Consider the following 10,810-nt stretch of genomic DNA (forward strand, 5'->3'; position numbering starts at 1 on the left):
TCATTAATATTCATAAACCAATGCTATCAGATGGGCATCAAATCAACGTCTATCCAAGAGGCAGAATGTACGTGAATGCATTGTCTGTTTGTGAATATAAAAGCATGAGCATTGATATGATATCCATTTAAATATTATGTTTGCATATTTGTTGGGCAATGATGAGCAACTTCATAAACTAAATAACAGTCTTAGCATAACCATTTGAATGCCAATTCTGCTCTTCAAAAGTGCTCCCCAACACCAGGCGACCCTCAAACATTCGTGCAGCCGCTGTGCTCAGCTGAGTTGCGTATGTATTATGTCCACAGCCACAGCCGTTATCCACAGACCCATAGCCGTTACACATAGAAAATGCTTTCTCACCATCGTGAACTATTTAAATTGTTACTCATTCACATTAACTCATTCAAACATGTTATGGTAACCATGGTGATTAGATACCTTGACCCATGGTTCATGTAGTTATACATACAGCTGGAATTACTTCTTTCCTAATGACCATCAGAAATGTAATGGAAAACCACCTTGTGCAATCACCAGTTGCCATGTTTTTCGCCTGGCATCCTCACCTGCTGGTATCTACCCACACACACACGCTTACCTGCAGTCATTCACATAATGAGCGACCTGTACCTGCATGCTCCAGCATGCAGTGCCTTCCACCACATCTGCATAGCTTTCACAGTCTATTTTAAATCTTCTCCTTTTGTACGAATTAGCACGCAAGATACTCATTTCTCTCGAAATTTGGTATGAATACATTGGCTTCGACTTAAATAAGTTTCAATATCCTTCAACTGTAAAACCTCTGTCCTGGCGCTCCACACGCAAGGCACCAAACATACCGAGGCTTGTCTCACCAGGCAAGCAAGCCATTATTGCAGGGGTCGGGAACGTGTGGCTCGCGAGCCAGGTGTGGCTCTTTTGATGATTGCATCTGGCTCGCAGATAAAATTGTAGTTTGAAACTTTGAAAGCCCAATATTTCTCGCGGAAGCTTCACCTGTAGTTTGAATGGTGTCGTGCTTCATTCACGTGCAGGGCTGAACTTGGCAGAAAGAGAGAAGAAAAAACGCCTCCGAATTGGCTGAAGCGGTTTTTGTTTCGTCCAGTCATGCGGCCGAGGCGACTAGTGATTTCGGTTCCTCCAATGACGTGCCGCCGCCGAGACGCGTAGCGGAATTCATCTCGACCAATCACGCGCCACCGCTGAGGCGACAGCATCCCAGAGTCGGCCGGCCGCGCCGCACCTCTCGAGTATATAAGCCTGTGCGCAAGCCAGCCAGACTCACTATTTGCCAAGCCTCAGTTGGGTCAACATCTCCCTCTCTCTCATTTGCTCAAAGCTAACCCTTCGACGAAGAAGATGGCGAAAAGAAAAAAAGATGAGGAGTATTGTACATTTCAGGACGAATGGGCCGAAGAATTCGCCTTTGTGGAGAGAGCAGGTTCTGTGGTGTGTTTAATTTGCAATGACAAAATTGCATCGATGAAACGGTCGAATATAAAAGCGGAACTTCGACACGCGCCATGCTACCTTTGCATCAAAATACCCTGCGGGAGACAGCAGAAAGAAAGCGTGCCAAGAGCTACTGAGCAGGGTGCAAGCCAGCCAGCAGCAACTCCGTGTATGGACCCGGCAAGGTGACGATAATTCCGCCAGCTTTGCTGGATCTTTAGCAATAGTGAGGAACGGAAAACCATTCACAGATGGCGAGTATGCTAAAACGTTCATGCTGGATGTAGCCAATGAACTTTTTGATGATCTTCCGAACAAAGACATGATAATCATACGGATACAAGACATGCCTCTGTCGGCAAGAACTGTTCATGATCGTACCATCATGATAGCAAACCAAGTGGAGGAAACACAAGTGAAGGACATAAATACAGCGCCGTTCTTTTCCCTGGTTTTGGATGAGTTAACAGACGTAAGCCATTTGTCGCAGTTCAGTGTGATTGCAAGATATGCTGCTGGTGATACACTGCGCGAAGAAAGTCTTGCTGTTCTGCCAATCAAAGGGTCCACAAGAGGTGAGTATTTATTCAAGTCTTTCATGGAGTTCGCTCAAGAAAAAATTCTACCTATGGATAAACTTATCTCAGTGTGTACTGATGGTGCTCCGTGTATGGTGGGGAAAAACAAAGGATTTGTGGCGCTTCTCCGTGAACATGAAAATAGACCCATCCTAAGTTTCCATTGCATGCTACACCAGGAGGCACTTTGTGCTCAGATGTGTGATGGGCAGCTTGGCGAAGTGATGTCGCTGGTCATTCGTGTGATCAACTTTATTGTTGCCCGAGCCTTAAATGGTCGTCAGTTTAAAACACTGCTGGATGAAGTTGGAAATAACTATCACGGTCTGCTTTTGCACAGCAATGTGCGTTGGTTGTCAAGAGGGAAGGTGCTTAGCCGTTTTGCGGCTTGCCTGAACGAAATCCGGACTTTCCTTGAAATGAAAGGGATTGAGCATCCTGATCTAGCCGAAACTGAGTGGCTCCTCAAGTTTTACTATCTCGTGGATATGACTGAACATCTGAACGAGCTCAACGTGAAAATGCAAGGCATTGGAAATACAGTGTTATCCCTTCAACAAGCCGTGTTTGCTTTTGAAAACAAGCTGGAGCTCTTTATCATGGATCTTGAAACAGGTCGTTTACTACATTTTGAAAAACTGTGACAATTTAAAGATGCATGCACAGCAAGTGAGCCTACTCAAAACTTTGATCTCCACCAGTTAGCTGGCTTCACATCCAGTCTCCTACAGTCATTCAAAGCACGCTTTGGAGAATTTCGTGAGCACACTCGTCTTTTTAAGTTCATCACCCATCCAAACGAGTGTTCACTGAACACAGCCGACCTGAGTTACATTCCTGGTGTCTCCGTCAGAGATTTTGAAGCAGAAGTGGCTGACCTGAAGGCCTCAGACATGTGGGTGAATAAGTTCAAGTCACTGAATGAAGATTTGGAAAGAATCGCACGACAGAAAGCGGAGTTGGCGAGCAAGCACATGTGGACAGAAATGAAAAAAACTTCAACCCGAAGACCAGCTGATTATCAAAACTTGGAACGCGCTTCCTGTCACATACCACACACTGCAGCGTGTGAGTATTGCTGTATTGACCTTGTTTGGATCTACGTATGCATGTGAGCAGTCATTCTCACATCTTAAAAACATCAAGTCCAACCTACGATCACGTCTAACGGATGAAAGCCTCAATGCTTGCATGAAGCTTAACCTCACCAAGTACCAACCAGACTACAAAGCCATCAGCAAATCCATGCAGCACCAGAAGTCCCATTAATGGTGAGTATTATAACAACATTATTTAAAAGAATAAATTAAGAGGCTTATTATACTCACATTTAGTTGAATTCAGTCTTAAAATATATTATATGGCTCTCACTGAAATAGATTTCCAAATATTTTGCTTTCATGGCTCTCTGAGTCAAAAACGTTCCCGACCCCTGCATTATTGGCACACCAATCAATCACAAATTCTTGCCACAATCGACTGCTAAAACTCAGATCATGATACAATGATGCAACCAATCATGCTAATACAACGAATCTATTGTTTATGTTCAAAGAATTGTCGTTTTTAACATTTCCGAAGACAGTGCACTTTGTCATTAACAACAATCGAACAATTTTTTTCGCGCTTTAATCCGACAACCAGCTTCTCACAAGCAAGTTCCCACCTTTTTCCTCTCACACACGGCCTGGTAAACGAGCAAATTCACAGCAGGGTGGTTTTCATGCCCCGCCTCACTGTACACGAACAGCTGTTGCTTACATTTCATTTCAAATGTAGATTCATTCTTTTCCTTTTCAGAAACTCAAACGAAAATTATATATTCTCTTTAAACAAAATCTTAAAATTCCAACCACGTTTGCACACTCTACACTGAATCCTGTACGATGACATCACCCGTTCATGCTAAATCTGAAGGGCAATTGTTCTTGCAACCTACTTTGCATACACACACACACACACACACACACACACACACACACACACACACACACACACACACACACACACACACACACACACACACACACACACACACACACACACACACACACACACACACACACACACACACACACACACACTGTGTTACAACCAAAAACGGAAAATACATTGACAAAATGGAAGTAAAGAATAGAAAGTAAAAAAAATAAAGAATAATAACTTTATACTGTCATCCCCATTTCAGTATTGAATTTTCAGACAAATTTAAAGAATCTGAGCTGGTTTATTATTCACATCTCCATTTTGGCTTTGTGTTCCATTTTAGCTCAATGGGTAAAGGTCTTGCGTCAGCATCAGTCTTCTGCCAGGCTCCCACGTGGGGCTGTTGGTACTTCCGCATTTCTTTGGTATCACGAGAAGTCATCTGAATCCCACCGTTCTTCTTCTTCTTCTCATTTCTCCTTCCACAATTTTCTTTTGATAAGAACTTGTCGTAGTTGTTTAATGAACTCTTCCGGTTCTTTATTCATTTTTTACAGCCCTGTATCTTTCCTCAATTAATCTCAGGTGAGCTTATTGCTGTTCTTAAATGAATAATTGTTGCACTCGAGCATTATAACCTCTTTCGTTTTCTCCTTCCGGTGCGACATCCGGCCACGTGGCTAATTCCTCAATTTTCCGCTATATTTTGACCGGCAATACTGTTGTCATTAATCCAATCACATCCTCGTGGTTAGCTTTGTTTAAATTCATACAATACAATATTTGTTCTACGAATCCTTCTGGATTATCATCATAATCTTTCATTTGCATTTCCATGGCTTGTAAATCACTCTGCTTTCTTGCTCTTGCTACCGGCGCTGTTGGGAGGAGAACAATTGCCTGTAATATTTTATGTACTTCTTTAAGGGCAGCTTGTATGTCTTTAAAATTCCCATTAATGCTCACACTTTTCATCTGCTTCTCTCAAGGCTCTCTTCGGCCCTCCAATCGAACTTTGCCTTTTCTGTTCTCTGTCCACAACTTCAGATCTTTTGAAGTTCTCGACCCAAAGGTCTCATTCATATACTCGGCATTTGACCCCAAAGCAGGCGCATTCTCATCCGCTACCTTTTGAAGTTTGTTCCCCATAAACACTCGTCAGCGCTTCCCCTCTCGTTCTAAAATCGCTCTGAGCACTTGCTGATGCTCCTTTCTCTAAATCGTTCTAAACACTCGTCAGTGCCTCTCATTTACAGCGATTAAACCCTTTGGCCTCCTGGCTTTCTATGAGCCCTTCTTTGCCTTTCTTGGCCCTTTCTGTGCATATCCACCCTTCCAAATTTGGCAACACTAATCCTGCACCTCCTGCCCTCTCGACTCGGCGACTCTTGATCCAATCCTACGCATCCCGCCCTGCCAGACTCGGCGATAATCCTTCTGTATGTAGTGCCTCTCACTATTTTACATAACTTGGCAATCCCGTCTATGCAACGTAATCAAAACATCGACGCTTTTATCAAAACATACCAAGATGTTACCCTTTTCTGAAAGAACTTCTTTAAAATAAATAAATAAATAAATTACTAAATAAAACCCCAAATAAAATAAAATAAATAAATGTCTTCTATTTTACCCAACAAACAGCTCTGTATATATCCTTACCTTCTTAATTTCGGTCCGAGACTGCGCAACCTTCCTTGGAGAGCTCGCTTGCCTGGGAGAAACACGTTTTCCAGCAGGGATTTCTCACCTTTGGCCTCATCAGCATTCACTTACACCCAGGCAGAGGATTTCTCCTTGAAGGGAGGCTGTCAAATCCCATCCTTCGTCGCCAAACTGTCGGAGCAGTTTCCTGCTTCCGCAAGACAGAGAAATGTAAGTTCATATACAGGCCATTTATTTAGTAAGGCCATGCATAGAAGGAAGACCTCAGCCAGCTACATAGTTGCAAGCTCAAGACTCAAGACTACATAGCATGTTGAGTGTTTATATGCAGTTTTTAGTAATATATCAGATAGAACTTTGTTGACTTCAAATAAGCCACATACAAAGGTTTCGTTTGTTTTGGAGTTTGTTTTTCAGCTTCAAGGAGAGGGGTGTGGGAGGGTAGGAGAGAGTCATTGTTTTGCCATGCTGACTACATGATCACAGGTCAATGGTTTCCTAAACAGATATGATTTAACAAAGGTTGTTTACGACTAAAGTAAAGATCATGGGTGTACTTTCTTACTGGTTTCTTCAGCATGTATACTTGGCTTTGTCAGCATGAAGGTTTATTAAATTATTTCTCAAAAAGCATGAAACTAAGTTCATTTGCATTTTACATGATTATAAACTTCATTTTAATAATTCAGTTTCCACACTTTCTCAACAATCTTCTTGAAGAAGTCCTTTCATTCAAACTTTTGGGCCTCACTATCCTTCCTGGGAAAGCCACTTTCCCAAGCTGGCCTCCAAAGACAGTTGCCGACAAGGCATCCTCCATTGTGCAAAGTCCTTCCTTGGCACACCTGAGCACCTGACCACATACAAAGCTTTCATCCACAGCCTGATGGAGTACTGCTCTCCCTTCTGGGCTGGTGCTCCCGCCTCTCACCTTTCTCGGCTTCACGCTGTGGCAACCAAGGCATTTAGGATCATTGGTATCTCCTGTGATGAGGCTGAGTCTTTGGGTGTCTCACTCTCTCACCACAGGCAGGTCAGTGGTCCTTTTGTCTTCTACCATCTCCTCTCTGCCCCTGTAGGGTCCATCTTGTTTACCCTGTGTACCCCACCCCATCCCTCTCCTTTCCACAGATCAACTAATGTCTCGTTCCCCACTGTTTTGTGCTTCCCTCTCCCCTTCTGCTAACCTTGTTCTACATTATGTGTGTTCGCTCTAAAACGAGCCTTGACATTGTATTTAAAAAATAAATTAATAATAATAATTATTTAAAAAATCTCTTCCCACATTTGTTCACCCAATTTATTCATTTCCCCCCCATTCGTGTTCCTTGTTCTCTCATTTGCCCTCCTATTTTATTAATTTGACCCTGCATTCATGTTATTTATTGCTCACACATGGCCTTTATGGACATAGTACCCATTTCCTGGTGAGACCACTCAGGAGTGAGAGAGGTTCATACCTTAGCCTCCTCACTAGTCCCCACCCTCGATTCACTTCCTTCATTCTTGTTGCTTTCATGCACTGCAATTTCGTGCAGTGATCCTCTTCCCCCACGCACACCAAGGAAATTCCAAAAATGTATACTTTTATACTGCAGTGTACTCTACTACGCTCTCCCGACACCAATTAACTTTAATTTAGAAGCCCTTGGGTTCTAAGATCACACTCCTGATCAACATATGTCATGTCCAACAGTATATAAACACTAACCACTGAATGGATGGACCGAACTGGCTTCTGACTCTTTTGGACTGTGTTCAATTAATGCAGCTTCGCACATGCAAGAACCGCAAGAAGCACACAGGATCCTTGGTTCTGATTTTATTCGGGGTTTATTCCCCTTTTACAAATATCAGAGGAAGAGTAAAACACGACGGCAGGATTGGGGTGGGGGGAGGGGGGTAGGGAGGCAGGAGGAGGGGAACCTGGATTCACAATAAATAATTATTTACAAGAGGAATAACAAAATCTGTGGCACCTCACACCAGACTCAAGCATTGACGGGAAGAGAAAGGGAAACCGGGTGAGGCCTTATCTCTTGTGGAGGCGTCGATGCAGCTGGTGCCAAAGTAGCCACGAACCAAGCGAGCAGGCAAAGAAACAACCACAAACTAAGCTAGAAGGTGCCAAAGCAAGAGCACGAGCAGGAGACAACGTAGGAACACGAACAGGCAATGAAACAGGAGCACGAACAGATGAGCCAACCATGAACAGGCCACTTCTCCTCAGAGAAGAAAACTCCAACACTTCACGCCAAACAAACTCTGCCCCCTCGCGAAGCGAAAAAAACTTCTCCCCTCGGGAGGTGACAAAACACCTCCCCTCTTTCTCCTCAAATTAGCCCCTCTTCAAACTCCTCATTCTCTTTCTGGATGGCACCCCTCTCAAAACTCCTACCCTCTCTTTCAGAAGGCCTTACCAGTGCCTCATCCAGAGATTACAGGAGGTTTCACATACAGATCCTTCTCCTTCAACCCTGGCTATTTATTGGCCAATGTATCACCCATTATATGATGTACATTTAAGCAGGACAATTCTTAAGCTAACATTTCCCTACTTAATACATCGAAATGGCTAAACTACCCAAACACAGAGCATACCAAGCTATACATTTCAAACTGTTCTAAAGTGATTCCTACCCCCCCCCCACTCCGACTCCCACCCTCCCCCATGCTACTACATAGCACAGTCTAACCATCATCTTCACTGCACGTTTTCTTCTTACTTCACCTCAATACAAGACACTCAATACTTCACCTTTATACCTCACCTCAATTATCATACCAGATCCTGCAACATCTGTTCTTCCCCTCCACTCACACATCTTACTCTATGAATACAATGAGATTTTATGGTCCTTGTCTTTGGAGCACTATTGACGGAGCAGTGTAAGCCAAGCTATCCATGAACAAATTCAAAACTTCCGACAATAACTTTCTCATTTCACAATATGTCGGTCTATAGATGATAGCATTAAATATTCCCCTGATGATGTTCAAACAAGTCTTGTATTTCAGTATTTTGTCTCTTCTTGTGTTTGCCTTTGCTCATCGTCATTAGCTTGTCATTTTTGCCTGGTAGTTGATAATTTATATTTGAAGCAATTCACCAAAAGCTTTCGGTTTTTGGAAATGCCCTGAGACTCTGTCACACAAATAATGGGAATTGTTATTTATTTTTCACTTACCCTTGTACAGAATATGGAAAAAATGAATGGTTCATTAATTTATCCAAAAAACACATGATGTACCATGTATAATTTGTATCAACTTTACAAGGCAAGAACACAAGCCTTTTCTGTTTGCATTACTTTTCGAAACAAATTACTAATAAATAATTTTAATATACAATTTTAGAGTTAATAATGATCTTCAAACAATAATAATGTTCATTTATAATCACGAAAGATAATGTATCCTACGGTGTCATTAAAATTCATTTTTTTATGAGGAGGTAGAAGACCGAGTCCACCGGCCTCTCTGCCATGGGAAAATGATAGGCCCTTCGATTCAGCTTCATCGTGGGAGATTCCAATGATCTCGAAGGTCTTGCTTTCCACGAGATCAAGCGGAGCAAGGTGCACGACAGGGGCACCAGCCCAGAGGGGAGAGCAGTACTCCATCAAGCTGTGGATGAAGGCCTTGTAGATGGATAGGAGTTCAAGTGTGCCAAGGAATGCTAGGAAGCCGAGTTAGGTCTGGCTTTGGAGGACAACTTTGAAATGTGGTTTGTCTAAGTAACATAATGGCTGATAGTGAGACCTAAGAGTTTAAGTGACTGAACTTCTTAAAGAGGATTGTTAAAAGGGAACCCAAATGCAATTTTGTTTTTCTTTCTGAAAACCATGGAAAATCATTAATCATGGTCTAATTTAAAAGGAAGGATTTTTTAAATGTTTTTTTTTGTCAATCGCAAAGTGCTGAAAAAATACTCGAGGTGTCGATTTTGATTTTCGCCAGTGACGTCACACTCAGAACCCACCTTGATCCAAATGGCGGCTTACGTAGAGAAGGTTTATTTTGAGCTCGGATTCCGATACTCATTCCGCCGTTTTTGGCAACTCTGAAGATTCTCAGAATATTGAAACTGATCAGTGGGATATTGAAGAAACTATTGGAGACAAAATTCATGATGGAAATGCTTTTGAAGGAATTATGAAGTCATATTGTGTCATTATGAGAGCAATTCAGATGAAGATGGTGCCAATGGAGGTGTTAGTGAAGATGAAAACGTTAGTTGCATGTTCAATATAGATTGGTAGATTTTGTTTTTCCATTAAATTGACGATTTATAAAGAATTTTGTATTCATTGATAAATCAGTTACATTACTCCAACTTCGACAGGGCAAAACATGGACAACACCCAGGCATACTTAAACACTGCCAATAAAATGGGCAACGAATGCTTTGTCCCACCATCCCAGGCTGACCAGGTGTCCTGTATGTTATGGGATCATCCAATTTCGTACTTTCCCAGGATGCCATTTGTGTCTGTGGCTGTGCCGTTTCGTGTCCCACCATCATGTTTATGCTGTTTTGCTTTGTTGTAGCCCTGCTGTGTCATGTCCCACCATTGTGTCTGTGCTGTGTCATGTCCCACCATCGTATCCGTGGTGTGCCGTGTCCCACCTTCATGTCTATGCTGGGCCGGGCTGTGTCCGTGCTATTGTTGTGGAGCCGGGCGTCGGTTGCGAGCACGACCGTAGGTGGAGCAGTAGGGTCGACTCTACCGAACACCCGGAATCTAGATCGTACCTTTCGGAAAACCCCGAGGGTATGGGTCACCTTACAGGACCGTGAATCGTCAATAAATCAACCACGTGGTACAGGGTTATTTGCCAAACTTCAAAATACCTACAGGCCCACGTGGCGAACAACCGTGTATTCACACCCTTGGCGGGACTCGAACGGGACGAGTCGTTTCCGTGCTCGACCCGTGCGTAATCCGAGCGGGTGGTTACCGAGGTCCCGTCGGTCCGAATGTACAATTTGCTGCTTCCCCAAATTTCCCAACACGCACCTTGCTAAACCAATAAAAGAAACACAAAAACGAGCTGATACATTTAACAGGGGATATTTATTTACAATAGGTGGGGAAGGGAACACACAAGAGCAGAGTTAAACCAACTATAAAGAAATGAAATCATGTACAGCACAAGCACTTAACAGTTCCCACTTA

General features: G+C 42.9%; 1 protein-coding gene across 1 annotated transcript in view; it reads right to left on the bottom strand.

The window, feature by feature from the left end:
* Window positions 1-3,453: 3,453 nt before the first annotated feature.
* Window positions 3,454-10,810, bottom strand: part of LOC147029677 (uncharacterized) — a 34,714-nt gene continuing 27,357 nt past the window's right edge. Inside the window, exons 3-4 of the transcript XR_015056012.1 lie at window positions 5,628-5,817; window positions 3,454-3,775 (exon numbers count right to left, since the gene is read on the bottom strand). The gene's annotated coding sequence lies outside the window, so the exon portion shown is untranslated. The remainder of the gene's footprint in view (window positions 3,776-5,627; window positions 5,818-10,810) is intronic.

Source organism: Eptatretus burgeri, chromosome 3 (assembly GCF_056783735.1).
Source record: "Eptatretus burgeri isolate ZD-2024b chromosome 3, Ebu_testis_v1, whole genome shotgun sequence".
Classification (NCBI taxonomy): Eukaryota; Metazoa; Chordata; class Myxini; order Myxiniformes; family Myxinidae; genus Eptatretus; species Eptatretus burgeri.